We start from the raw sequence: 15,517 nt of genomic DNA on the forward strand, positions 1-15,517 counted from the left end.
CCTAAGGACAGAATTTAAAAACAGAAGCTAATATCCTAATTCCCTTTTTCCACCAGAATCTTACCTAAATTTTCCTAAATTCCCATAGCGGTCAAAAGTTTGCACATTTGTTTAGCAACCGTGGAAGAATTTTATATGGCATTCTAGTTTAACAGAACTATAATGGAGCAAATTTTGATGCAAGCAAAGTATCGCTAAGTTGATGATATTTCAACTGTTTGGCGATACATTTCCGTTAAAAAAAAGTGGGTATAATGGATGAAATAATTTAAATTAAGAAAATTAGCAAATAATTCAAATTAGTGAAATTTGAAAAATCATCAAAGAAAAATTTCCAGCTTTTCTTTAAAAATCCCTGATTTTTCCAGGTTTTTATCCAAATTTCCCTGATATTTCCAGGTTTTTTCCAGTTTAAAAAAATTCCCTGATAATTCCAGGTTTTCAAGGTTTTCCAGGTGGGTGGCCACCCTGAATTAACAAGTATAAAGAATTAATAAAAATGGTATCTGAAAATCGTAACAAATCTACGCCATTCTGATCTCATTTAAAGAAACTCATAAAAAAATAACAAATATTGTTTATTGCAGACGAAATTCTTTAACAGCGAAACAAAAGTAAAAATTCTTTATCTCGTATTTCATTTGTTAAGGGTAATTTGATTTGCCAGCATAAGATGCGCCATTTTTAGTGGTCCAATCAAATTCAATGCTCTTGAAACGTCATATGGTTGTTTCTTTTCCAAGTCAGAATGTTCCCCTTATTTATAAAAATATGTTACCAAGTCTAGGATTCCAGTAAGACAATCAAATGGTAACCTTTCTTAATAATTCTGGGATATATATCGTAAAAGATAGCAAGAATTACATTTCTGTCGGACGTGTTTAACTTTTAAAAGCTTTCATTTTGTTTTGAAAGCATAACTTGTATAATTTGATAGCTAAATAAAACAAAACTAAACACAGTCGCGGATGATTACTTAAATCCTATACAGCAATGGTCTTTCCTTAACTAGCAATGGAGTATAAACATCTTTAATACAGACAAAAACTGAAGTGTGCTAGGCAAATAAATAAAGCAGAAATATGGAGAAACAAAAAATGTCCTCAACAAATACATGCTAATAAGCAAGCTGTTTTTCTTTCTTATTTCCGATAGCGCACAACACCAGCTTTTTTATTTCCACGAGTTTTTTTTTTTAAATAATATAAATTTAAGGAATTTTACGCGTTCTTCTTGACTAAATTTTTCATAATTACTACCATTTTAATCAAAAGAAACTTATCTCGGCATTTGACATGTTATTATGTGAACTAGATGGAACATTACACACCGTACAGACGTAAAATATCCTCTGTGATAGATGGATCATGGGAATAGAATATCCACCCATGCTGTTGGGCTAACCTTAGGAGGTTTTCATTGTTTTTTCTCTCCATGTAACGCAAATGCACTTCATGTAACTTCTGCATGTGCATTCTGCACTGAGTTCAATTAAAAAGTCCTAAACGAAGGCTAGTTTGTTCTAATGCTTGATTCAGGAGATTCCTTATTGTCTGTGTTGTGATCAAAATTGCAAGTGAAAATTGATAGTCGCAAACTTACAATTGGGACGTGTGTTCAAAGTTGTAATATAAAATCTTGTTTTATTAGTTCAATCGGGGGGGGGGGAGATTTTCACTTTGATTAATTTTATTTAGCTGACTTTACAATCTTCTGTAACACTATGAACGAACAAGTGTGCTATTAATGTTTAAAAAATGACTATCTTTTCTGCCTTTTTCATTCGCTTATATGTTTTTTCCATTCTAAAACAAGTAGCATAAACCTCTGTTTTGATCCACCATGAGAAAAGAAAACTCCAAAGAAAACTCCAAAACAGAAAGAAACTAAAATTCAACTTAAAGTTTGCTTAAAATTAAACTCATGTCTAAATTTATGAATTGGAAAATTCTTTTAAGTAAAAAAATAAATTAAGAAATGATAAGTGGTCTTAATAAGGGTTCGTTGATTTAAATCAACTTGATTTAAATCACGATTTAAATCATGATTTAAATCAACTGATTTTTTTAAATATATATATTGATTTTAAAAGTTAAAAAACAGTGTTTTAAATTATTGATACCTGTATTATTTTATTTTCTTAGTTTCAAAATTTATTTTAAATAAATTGCTGTGTTTAATTTTAGTAAACGAAATTACTTTCTTGGTGTGTGATAAATTCCAACACATTTGAAATTACATTTTTAAAAATCGTTTGATTCTTGAGATTGAAAGTACACACCTAATGCTGTCTTAATATAGACTTGCATAGCTATAGAAAGTAATTAATAGACATGAAAAAATACAAATAATCTTAAGTAAAATTCTATCTTTTGATTAAAACAGCATGGAATTAAAATCTACGTTATATTTTATTCGTGGAAAATGTATATTTCTAAAGCTTGAGGTTGTGTTAAAAAGAAATTACACTAATATGCCAAAAATAGAAAGAAAAAAAAGGCTAATGAATTCAGATATTTTTTCCTGATATAGTGTCATTCTTCCCATTCAAAGTCTATTTGAAGCAGTAGAGTTATTAACTGGTATTTTTTTCTCATTATATGTTTACAGTATCTTTGACATTATCAGATTTTCTATAAAGAAATTTTGTGAAAAAAATTTTAAATGAGTGCATAGATTTTATAAAAATTTTTTTAGCTGATCTATTTATTTTGATATAGAATTAAAAATGAATATTTTAATATAAAAATATATAGATTAAATATTTATTTATTTTTGGATGAATGACTACATTTATCGAAACAATCTGTTACATTTATTTTGTCATCTTAAAAATCAAGAAAAAAAACGCAATTTTAAATTAAAATTATGGGGTACCTTCACAAATTCAACTTTAGGAAAAATAATAGTTTCACAAAAAACTTTTTTTTTTAAATTTTATTTTTATGTTTCGCGAAAAACGAATAAATCCATATTTTTGTGCTGATTTTTTAATATTATTTTTAATTTTCACAAATTATGTCTAAATTTTCACAAAATAAATACCTCTCAGAAAAACCTAGATAGACCTATTTCGTTAAATTCTCTATTTCATCCAGTCTTCAAATTTCAATTATGCATTTGTTTCAAAATGGTTGCTATGTATTATAATGAAAAATTATATTAGTGAGTAAGAGAGTCTAAAATATTGTTATAATATTGTTTTAATATTAATTTAATTTTGTTTAACATTTATAAAGTATTTTTAATCATAAATTAAAGTTCTTACAATGTGTTTGAATAAAAAAAAATCTGATTTAAATAAAAAAAAATCCGATTTACATCGAAAAAAGCACAAACTCTTTATCTCAATTTTCAGCTATTCAAAATGAACATTAAAAAAAACTTTTAAAAATCAATTACATACTTGTCAAGTTAAAACAGGGTGCTTAGCCAGATTTTTCAACAAAAATTAAACACCTTTTAAGTACTTTTTAAGCACTCAAAAAAATATTTTTAATCACTTTCCAAAAAAAATCATAATTAGAATCTGTGCAGAAATAAATTATTTTTTCCATAGTTTAAAGTTCTCAATTTGTAAACATAAAATCAATAAATTTCAATAACATTTTCAAAACCTTTACATATTCATGATAAAATAACTAGTTTCTGATAAATATTGCAAAGAAAACTGTGAAAATCATGCATTTTTTTTGTAATTTAGAACGACAATTGAGAAGGCGAAGAAAAAATCTCTTTTTAAAAGATAGAAAATTCAGCACTTTTTTACAAACACCGAATAAAAAAGAACGTTTAAGGGCTTTTAAAAAACTTAACTTAAAAATAAGTACCATTATGCACTTTTTAAAAACGCTACGCACCCTGTAAAAAATGTTTGAAACACTAAAAGAATTATACATAGAAATTATAAAATTCTATTTAAAATAAATTTCCATTTTAAACCATGCTTTTTTTAAATGTCCAGGAAGAAGAAGACAAAATAAAAAAACGTGATATTAAACAGACCATTAGTTCCCAATTTCTTTTTACTATGAAAACCCGATTTTATACCCAAATAAAAGACAAAATAATTTTGATAAAATTTCTTAAGAGAACGTTGATAAAATTTCATGAGATAAATGAAATTTTTTCCTCGTTTTATCATTAATAATCTAAAATTTAGTTCTATGCCCGTTGGTTAATTTCGCACTTATAGAACTATATCTAGCCGAGATATCTGTTTTTGTGTATCCTACATAAATTGAAAATTAGTAAAATAAGCCACATCATGAATAAATAATCCCTTATCCAAATGGCTTGCTTAGAAATTTCATTCGCTTCAAAAATATACAAGTTGGAATAACCTTAGAGTAGGAATAACAGTCGCTATGAAGTTTTTGAGTAAAGCCAAGTTTTTAATCAGGGAAATCATCATTTTATTATAAACGTATGCCTTTTTATAATTTAGTTAAATATATTGTTATTAGAAAGATTATATATATATTTTTTTAAATATTTGCCCTTTTTTTGCATTGGCATTAAACTTCTATTAATTTTCTTACAGCGATAGCAACCAAATTATTACAAAACAAATAATTGATTAGATCTAAAAATTCAGATTTTAAAAGTTAATGGTGGTTAACGGAAAAGTCACAACTCTCTAACATTCCCAAGGAACCCTCGATAAATTCTCTATTTTTATCAACCTATTAGAATGTGTATTTAAAAACTATTGATAAACTTTCAAACAAGAGATAATATTTATACAAAATCAAAACAACTAATCAAACCACCTGCATCAAAGACGATGTTACTTTCTCATTTTCCTAACTCTGCTGTAATTTTTTAACTAGAGGTGACCAGATGGCGAAATTCTGAGTTTAAGACTATCAATATTTAACTCTATAGAATTTTAATTTTAAACTCGACCCAGAAGACAAGAAAACTCCTACAATACACCTGGGACAAACTAGCCTTCGTGGAGTACTTTTTGATGCAACTAAAACGCATTTGCGTTTTATGGAGAGGAAACCTCCCATGGTTAGCCCAACGATAAGGTGATTCTATCCCACAATTCGTCTGTCTACCACTGATGACATTTTACGTCAGTACTGTGGTCGGTGCGAGCCGGGAGCATAATTTGTATCAACCATATGATTCGAAGCATGGTCGCCTCCAGTGGGATGAAAACAATTCATACCCTTAGCAACTCAAACTTAGCTGTAATCACTCGCGTTGAACAGCTGGCTCAATTTTGAGTTTACAACTATCGATGTTCAACGGTTTAGCTTTTTTATTTCAAACTTAATTCAGAAGGTCAGGAAACTCCTTGGTCAAGTATTGAACCACGAAAATCTCCCAAGGTCAGCCTGACGGCAAAGGGACTTTAAACATGCTCGGATTTTTCCACTGAGGATATTTTACGTCAGCACGAGCCGAATGCGGAATTCGTATCAAACAAACTGGTATTTTGTTGCACCCTTGTAGTGCTAATTGTGCTCCATTTTTTTTCAGCAATAACTTTTAACTTAGCATCCCAGGAGATGTAATTTTCTATAGCAATTTTTATAGATTTTTTATTTTTTTCATCATGACTGGTTAGTTATAAAACCTGATCTTTTTTTTAAAACGACCAATAAGTAAAATAGGAAAAATTATTAAATTGCATTAAACTCAAAATAAATAAATGAAGAAAAAACCGTTTAAACAATAGAATTTTTATCAGTGTTTTTAACGAGATAATTAATAACAAGATTAATTTGTGTAAACGAATTTAATAAGTTCAAATTTTTTTTATTCGCTTAAGTATTATTTAATAAGTATTATTAGATATGGCGAAAAAGGACAAAAAATATCATTAAATATGGCAAAATTTTTAAATTCTTAATTAAATTTGATGCAATATTAAGCTTAAAATAACATAAAAGTTTGAAGTAGCAACACTGCGCAGAACCCAAACGCTACTGTGTACTTGTGATCAGTGGCGTACGCAAGGGAGGGGTTTAGGGGTTTGACAAAATGGCAAAAATAAAAATTTTAGTAGAAATTATGCGAGCTTTTATTTTTTAAGACTGTTAAACTTTTATTAACCTTATGCCTACTTTTTTTTTTCTCCCGGTATTTCTCAGAATACTGAAAAAACATTTACTATACTTTTGAAACCAAATTCACGTGATACTGTTATGGACTGGTTCCTTTCTGTCCTGCCAGTATAGTTCTCGAGACTGGCTGTCATTCGCGACGTCTTTGAGACAATTCGAGAATTTTGGAGACGGGGTGAAAAATTATATAAAAGGGGGAATGGAGTACAGTGGAGTTAGTTAGTCAGACGAAGAGTTATCTCTGCCGCTTGTCTTTCGGAGCTTGTCGCTAAATCTGTTTTGTTTTGTCTTGTCTTAACAAAAAGTTCATTCAATCGCCGAACCCGTCGTCGCCAGTATTTCGACTAGTGAAGAAATCAGTAACAATACCAGAGATACTGTGCTCGTTGAAGTTATTCATTCCAGCTCGAAACTTTGAGATCGTAGCATAGCGGATATTTCTGTGCCAATACATACATATATTTGCTGTTCTTGGATCTTTAGGATTTAAAAATTTTTAACGCCAGAACTTAGCAATTTTTAATTATTTTGAGAAAAAATCACGATCTGAAATTAGTGAAGTGACAGCATCTAGTACCAATGTAAGTTTTTCTGTTGTACAGAAATGTGATACTTCCGTTGAAGAAAACGTTTCTAGCATAACAAAATCTGATGAATGTGAAAGTGGCCCTCAAAGTGTTACTTTCCACCCATATGACATTAAACTTTTTTCAGAAAATATTACATTATGTTCTTAAACTTAAAAAATCAAATCAAAATTTAACTAAACAATGTTGTCTAAATGAAAAGTCAAAATTGTCTAGCTGTCTAAATTAGGGAAATAATAGTGATTTTTAACAGATTCGAATTTCTTTTAGTAGTTTCAGAAAATTATGAACACCCCCCTTGAAAAAATTGTGCGTACGCCACTGCTTGTGATAGCAAACCCGCATTCGGTAACCTTGACATAAACTGATTCTGGTGTAAAAAAATATTTAAAAGCAATGAAGGAAATTAATAACAAATATATAACTAACTGGTGTAACTAGGAACGGTGGAAATATTTTTTCGCCAGAAAATAAACACTCGTAATCTAAAAAATTCAATTATCACATATATCACAGCATTTAAAGATGCAGTGATCACGAAAAACTCAAAACGTATTTCTTTATAAAGAAAAAAATATGCTCAATGTTTTTAAAAGCTTTAAGATTAAAATAGCTTTTTAAAAACAGGCTTAAGTTAACCAGGGGTCTGTCCAGACATTTTGTGAAAGGTCCGTTTTTGTAAAATTGTGAAAAAAATTACTCCTAATTTGTGAATATAAAATAACGTTAAGTCCCATTCTTTCAACCAGGGTCCGCTTTTGTGAATTTGTGAAAATAGGGTCCGTTATTGCAAAAAAAACTTTTTCAAGGAGTTTTTTAATTGCAAAGACATACAAGAGATTATGCTCAACACTGTAAAATTATAATTTAAAAAAATTATATTTTAAAAAATAAACAGCAAATACAGCTACTAAATTAACGATGCAACATACAAATATTTGGTATTTAGCCTTATACTGCTGAAAGCAGAATATTCATTTCCGACGAATAAAGGAAGAAACGTCTGCCGAAGACAAAATTTAGTTCCGTTTACATCTGTCTTTATCCCCCCCCCCCCACTTCCTGGGAAGGGTTTATTCGATTAACAAAACAATAATGAAGATAAAACAAATTTGCGAAGGGTCCGATTTAAAGATAAATTATTTTGTGAAGGGTCCGTTTTTATGAAAAGATATTTTGTGAAGGGTCCGTTAACGGACCCAAATTTCTTCTAAATAGACCCCTGTTAACACAAACATAAAAACAGAACAAATTATCGTAAAAATAACATTAAATAAATAATAGTAAAAAAAATATTAGTTATAAATAGGTTAATACAGAAAATTAAAAATAAAAGATTACTTACATTGAAATGAAAGATAAAACAAGCAATCCACGCTTTAGTTATCCAAGTATTAAGTTATCCAAGTAGTAAGTAATCCAAGCTTAAGTAACAAAAGACAACAAGAAAACTGAAATAGAAAGAGAATAAAATTTCAAAACTAGAATGCATAGAATTCGAATTAACCATAATCCAATAGAAGAGAGACAATACTACTTTGGTTTTCTAGGGTTGTTATAATCTTGAACTGTTTCCCCCTAATTTGCTATTGGGAATGCTCCGAACTAAAGTCGCCAATTTAATATTCGATGATTAAAAAAAGTTAGAAGTAAATGTTACGTCGAATTTTGATATCCAGATTTTCTTTAAGTATCTTTAAAAAAGTTGCGAAGTTCTTTACAGTTTTAAAAATACTGACAAAAATCAGAACTAGATACGAGAACGAAATAATTTATTACGCATTTAAATCGTATAGTCAAAAACATAATGATGTATTTTATTAAAACAGATTATTTTAAATTGGTTATGATTTTCAAAATAGTTTTATTTATTTAAATTTTTAAACCCTTGTTTTTCAATTAAACAAAAAATATCAAAATTTCTTTCTAAGTTTTTTTTTACACCATGATTTTGTCACTACGTTTTAGTTAACTTTAAAAATTTGTCTCATTTCCGTCTGACTAGACTGCTCAAATCTCATTCGTAGCGCCACACCTTATGCTAGTTTGAATCGTTATGCTATTTCAATGGATAAAATTCATCGTCATTTTAAGACCAAACTGAATTTATCGTCAATAGAAATTTCAACTTGTTTCCAACTAACTAATGTGCTCAAATGTTATCTTGAGCTTTATAAATAATGACAATGCATGCTCCAAATATTTCAAAATATATTTTGATCCTAAAAGCAGGAGCAGGGCCGAAAGTTATATTCCTTCATGTTTATTTTACGCATTTCTCGGCATCTCGAGATTTTTTAAGCTAATTGAAAAGCGTTTGAACTCAAATATTAAATTGTTTTAATCTAGGAAGTCCAAGCAAAAATAACTTTGTTACGCTTTTTTTTATTATTTTATATAATAATAGTCAAAAAATGACACAAATTTGTAATTTTTGATGTCGAATGATTTTGATGTTTAATGACTGTAATTTTTGATGTCAAAACACATAAGGTGAATAAAATTAGTTTCACAGTTTTTGAGTAATGAAATAATTCGATTAGCTTAATATGTTATCAGAATATGGCAAAGTAATTAAAATTAACGCAAAGATATTCAAACTTTTGACCGCTCTCTGGTTCAAACGATTGAGAAATATTTTTGTTTTTCAGATTGCGGCTATCCCCATACCTTAAGGATCAAAAATCTCAGAATCCATAAAAATAAGGTGCGTTTATTCAGGAAAAGAACTTTTTTGAGTATGATTTCCTAACTTAAAATATCGTCTGCACTCATTAATTTGCATATTGATGGTTAAATTTGGTATATAATGCTACGTTGTCTGTAGTGTAGGACACATATATTGGACCGAATATTGCATAGAGCCACATTTTATATTGCCTGCAGAGAGGGGGAGAATGTTATTAATTATAAAGGGCCACAAATTATATGGTCTGTAATATAAGGCTACATATTATATAAATGCTATATATAATTATGAGCTATTATATAGCTCTCCATACTATAATAGCTAATATAGTCGCAACAACTACGGTGCTGAGGTATAATAACTTCAAAGGTATACCGTTAAGGTTAAAATCACTTTGGCATCGGGTTAACCGTAAGCGGTTTCCGCAGTTTTCGCTTCAATGTAATACAATAGACAGCAGTGTTAAATATCATTAGTGTTAAATGGATTTTATTTTATTGCCGCTTTTCGTGATTTTCTTCCCGTTGTAAAGCATATCCTGGTTAGTTTCATCAATAGGGTCTTTTAGAAAGTTAATTTGTTCCATTATACTTAGGGTTGGGTTTTTATTTCACCGGTGCGGAGTTGACAGCCGTAAATGGCTCTAGATTTAATTTATTATGTTTTTATCTATTTTAAAATATATTGACTAATATTGAAATGAGCTATTTTAAAAACTATGAAATTTTGAGAACTTAAAATTGGGAAGTTAAAAAGATTCAAAACTATTAAAATCACAATAAATATTACATTTTGAGTTCATATAATAATACTGCATATAAACTATTTGCACTTCTGTAACTAATTGATGAATTATGTATTTGTCACCAATTCATACAATTTTTAAAGAACATAATTCCTTGTTCTGTAATTATCTTGTTCTGAAATTACGAGTAATTTTTTTTAAGTTATATAAATTTTAACATTTTAATGAATTAATCTTCCTGAAATAACCTATATAAGATTGAATAACTTTGCATCAGTTAATACGTGATAATCATGCAGTAATAACCATTCAATAATCACTAATGAACGATAACTATTCAACTTCCATTAAATTTTGTTGCAATTTATAAAAAAAAAACACTGTTAAAGAAAAAACTAATAAAAAAAAACAAATCACAAATCTAGGAAAAGTTATAAAATAAATGAAAAGAAAAAACAAATAGGAAACAAAAAATGCTATATTATATATAGCTAAGAAAATTGAAACTTACCTGTTATATCCTAACTATTACTTTCAATTTTCTAAAAATATAAGCTCTTGCAGACAGCTTAAAAAAACTTAAAGTGATAAACGCAGATTTAACATTTTTATACTAGCATTTATCGAAGTGAATGAGATTTTCTAAAGAAATATTTCAATTCCGTTTTGGTTTTCCAGGGTTGCTATAATCTTAATAATGTTATTTCACATTTGCAATGTTCCAATCTAAAGTCGCCAATTTAAAATCCTCGATTAATAAAACTTGAATTTAATGATACTGACAATTTTTACATTTTGATTTTCCTAAAGAGTATTAAAATGTGTAGAAAATGCTTTGTTATTTTAAAAAATACTGACAAAGATCAGACCTAGAAACGAAACATTTTATTTCCAATTTCAATTATGTAGTCGAAAGCATAATGTATCTTATTGAAACAAAGGATTTTGTATTGGTTTACGATTTTCGAAATAGTTATTTTTTATCTCGAATTCTTAAACTGGTGTTTCGAGCAAAACAATATCTAAATTTCTTTTCAAATCTACAATCCCTGTCCAAATTATTCGATACAAAATCTTAATTATCATGAGATACTATACAGCATTAATATTTTAATGCGACTGAAACCGGTTTGAACTTGTTTACATTAGTGTATCAATTGGTTAAATTAGACGATTTTTAATATTTGTTGTTGTTGTTGTTGTTAATTTACGTCGCACTAGAGCTGCACAATGGGCTATTGGCGACGGTCTGGGAAACATCCCGGAGGATGATCCGAAGACCCGCCATCACAATTTTGATCCTCTGCGGAGGGGATGGCACCCCCGCTTCGGTAGCCCGACGACCTGCGCGTGAAGTCGAGCGCTTTACGGTAGCACAGTTTAACGAGGACCAATACCGCACACCCTCTGTCCCTACGCAGACTGATCCAAGTGGTCACCCACCCGCACACTGACCGTAGCCAGTTATGCTTGACTTCGGTGATCTGCTGGGAACCGTGTCTTAACGATCAGTCCACTGCGGGACCGATTTTTAATATATGTTCGATAAATGAGACGATATATTATATAAATATAGAATAATTATTTTATCAAGTATTATATTTTTACACTATAACAATCAGACCAAATGATTAGGCCCACTGTAGTGTTTGATTAATTGCATTTTTTGCACTATGGAATACTTTTATATTTAAACATACATGTAATGAGTTTTTATTCAGGATATTTTTATATACTCCCATTTTGTATTTATTTTCAACGCATTACAATGTCACCAATTGATACACGAAAGTAAACCGGTTTCAGTGTTGTAAAAGCAATAAAGCTGTATAGTATCATTTGATAATTAAGATTTTACTTAGAATCTTGTAGTGAATCTAATAATTTGGCCAGAAACTGTTTGATTTTGATCTAAATTTCTTTGAAGTTACTTTTTACAGAATCATTTTGTTACTACCTTTTAATTAACTGGTTTCCGTGTCTGTCAAGATAGAAAGTTAAGATCAAAAGTTTCGTAAACTTTCCGATTGACAACAGCACTTAAATGTCATTCAGAGCACCTTACTTTATCCTAGTTTGATTCGTTTCCTGTCTATATTTTATGACTAAAATGAGTTTATTATCAATAAAATTTCCTCCATTTTCCGACTAACTAAGATGCTCGGATGTTCTCGAGAACTTTATGCAGAATGAGGGAAAATACAAGTTCCAATCGTTTCACAAAATAATCTGGTTTTCAAAATATAGTTTGGTCTAGAGAACGGGCGAGAAAGTTTACACTCTTTAATGTTAATTTAACTTTTTGCGTATTTCGTCATATCTCAAGAACTATTTAAACGAACGGACATTTTTTTTCACACAATACTAAAATTCTTTTAACCAATTACAGTTAAAAACTACACATAATTTTTCACAAGTATTTCGCATTAATTATTATTTTATTTAATAATAGTAAAAAAAAACTTCAAATTGTTAAGTTAAAAACTTTTACATAACTTCTAAAATATGTCACTTTAAATGGAAAAATTCAAAAAAATTGAACAAAATCGGTCGAAAACTTCTTGAGCTGAGCAACTGAAATTACACAGGAGTTCCGTGAGCTGGGACATTTTTTTTAACCTTTAATGGTTTCAGAAACCTGTTATAGGTTATATCCAACCAATAATACCTTATTTGTTTAATATTAATGTTTTTTATGGAATTTGTTAAAAATTGTAACAAAAAAGAAATAACGAATTAAAAAATATATATTTTTCTAATAATAATACATTGAACAAATTTCTAAGAAAATTATAAAATTACAAATGTTTGCATCAGTATTTCTCTCATTGAAGTTCGAGATTCAGTTGTTGTAATAAATAATATCGGATTTAAAAAGCTATGCGCAAATCAATAGTAATAACTGCATAAAAAATGGAAGAAAAATTTCTTCAGAAAATAAAACCAAATTTTTTACATTATTATTCTTTATTTTTCATTATTCTCAAATGAGAAAAAAAACACAAGCTTTTTTTTACCACTACGATGAGCGAGAAAGGCATTTTCTGAATCTGGAGAAAAGATAAAATCTTTCAAAAATTTCTGCAGAAAAGAAAACCAAATTTTTTTATTTCCCAAAGGAAAAATTCATCTATAAGAACTTTGTAACGTTCTGCGACAATGTCGTCCTGTCGCTACGGGGGCAAGAATTATTATAAAACACAAAATGAGAAAGTAATTTTTCATGTTTTAACTCAAAAGCTGACATCAAATGAATAATCAAATGTACTGGAAGAATTTCTGTGAAAAAAAAGCATTGTTTTTCGTTTAGACTGTTGACGAATTTTTATGAGTCATTGAAATAGATACCGTCTCGTAACTCAAAACAGAAAAAAAAGGGGGGGAAATGTACAAACAAAAGAAAATACTGAATTTAATAATACTTAACAAATTTTTCAATTTCATAATGAATGTATTTTTTAACACATTATTCACAATATTTGTGTATTAATCATAACTCCTTAATTTTAAATATTTATTTTTATTATTATATGCTCAAAGATTATTTTTTTAGTAGTCAGCATTTAAAGATTTTGTTACTTAATGATAATGAAGTATAAAAAAGTGTAATTTAAGCAATGTAATTTAAATGATATCTCAATTAATAAACTATTGCTATTAAACAATATGTAACTATGAAAGTGCCTTTATATGCTTTGTTTTATTTGACAGCAAAAGTTAAAAGTTGAAATTAGAAAACGATAATGAAACGATGACCACTATTGAGAAATGTTTTCGAACTTTAAAATGTTATTTTTTAAGACTGTAAGAAAATGTATGAACACTATATTTTTGAACAGAAATAATTTGTTAGCAGAGTAAAGTTTGATAGCTACTATCAGTCGAACATTCGGCTTATTTTTTACAGAAAATATAAACAACAAAGTTTTCATATCCTTTAGTTGTGATTTTCGAGAACTAATTGCGGCGTGACGTCATGAGGTGGGGAATCTTAGCTTCAGCTTTGAGTAAAGAATGCACCTTATTTTCTCTTTAGCCCTGCTAAAATACTGTCTTGCAGTTTATTACAGTTCTTTTTTAAAACCATAATTGAGCTTATTTTATTCAATCTCATCTTATACGACAAAAACTACTCAACTTAACATACACAGCAAAAACGCAATCGCTGCAAATTAAACTGCCTACATAAATCTTAATTTTAAAGACTTATTGATGAAACAATGAAAAAATTTTATTCACGTGAAATATTTCTGAATTAATTTATAATTTTTGTAGCATATTTACACATGTTTATGAACGTTTTTTATAAGTCGTGGTTCCGCTAAAAGAAATTAGAAACCACTACTGTATATTTCATCTTTTCTTTGTGGCATGTTTTAATAGTTTTTGTTACTTTTCAATTGGACAAGGTCCTTTTAAGTCGCCGTATTGTTGTATTATAATACAAAGTATTATTGTCCTTACGTCAAACGCTCGTAAGCTATTTGGTATAAGAAGTTCGATTCCCCCCTTGAAGGCGGCTTGTAATACAACTCTATAATTTATGCTGTTTGATTTATTTGGTTGTTAATGTCGAACTAGAGCTGCACTAATAACTTTTTATTATCGACGTTGAACAGCCGCCCCAATTTTAGGTTCAAGACTGATAATGTCCGCAGCCTTGTAAATTTGAACCAATTCAAAAGACCAGGAAACTCTTGGATCAGTACTCCCAGAGGTATGATTTGTTACGGAAACATGGAGGACTTTGGGACTCGACAGATTTAAATTGCACCTATCACCATTTACTACACGGAAAGTCTTCGGCTGGCGGGGCAACCACGCTATCCAGGCCCTACACTAATGACTTAATGATCTGGTGCAAATGCTTGAACACACTATACTATCACTATTTAGATGGGACAATAAATGGTGATAGAAATTATCCGGACACCTCACAATGCTCCCAGACCATGCGTGAATTTTTTCTGACTTTGAAATTGCTGCGATTTTCATAAACATTACATAAGATTCCGTTATATACCCGTTACATTAGACTCGATTTCGAACAATTAAACCAGACAGCTGTTCTGTACTATGCATCGAACCCCGCTCCTGGGCGTTGTGAATGAAGCCTCTACTCTCCACACCAACAGGGAAGTATCTATTCCTTAATTTGACCAAGAATTATAAGTCAATCGAATAATAAGTCAATCAAAGAATGAGGAAAATTATGTAAAAGATTATTAAAGTATGGGTGTACTGAGTCCTAAAATTTTGATATGTAAGAGTACAGTATACCATTTGATAGTACTTTCATTCATGTCGCACAAGAGCTGCACGATGGACTATAAGCGATGGACTGGGAAACATCACTGAGGGTGATTCGGAGACAACATGCATACGTCACATCCCGTTTTATAGGACGAACATATTT

The 15,517-nt window shown here is 29.4% G+C and overlaps 1 long non-coding RNA gene across 3 annotated transcripts in view; it reads right to left on the minus strand.

The window, feature by feature from the left end:
• The window catches only part of LOC147801929 (uncharacterized), a 70,021-nt gene extending 59,393 nt beyond the window's left edge, over window positions 1–10,628 (minus strand). The window contains exons 1-2 of one of the 3 annotated variants that reach the window (XR_015430633.1): window positions 10,613–10,628; window positions 8,013–8,118 (exon numbers count right to left, since the gene is read on the minus strand). This is a non-coding gene — a long non-coding RNA (uncharacterized LOC147801929). Of the gene's footprint in view, window positions 1–8,012; window positions 8,165–10,612 lie in introns of those variants that run through there. The other 2 variants (XR_015430644.1, XR_015430632.1) reach the window with 2 other exon arrangements.
• Between the last annotated feature and the right edge of the window lie 4,889 nt (window positions 10,629–15,517).

This window comes from Parasteatoda tepidariorum, chromosome 11, assembly GCF_982258835.1.
Source record: "Parasteatoda tepidariorum strain Cologne lab strain chromosome 11, Ptep-v5.0, whole genome shotgun sequence".
In the NCBI taxonomy this organism is placed as follows: Eukaryota; Metazoa; Arthropoda; class Arachnida; order Araneae; family Theridiidae; genus Parasteatoda; species Parasteatoda tepidariorum.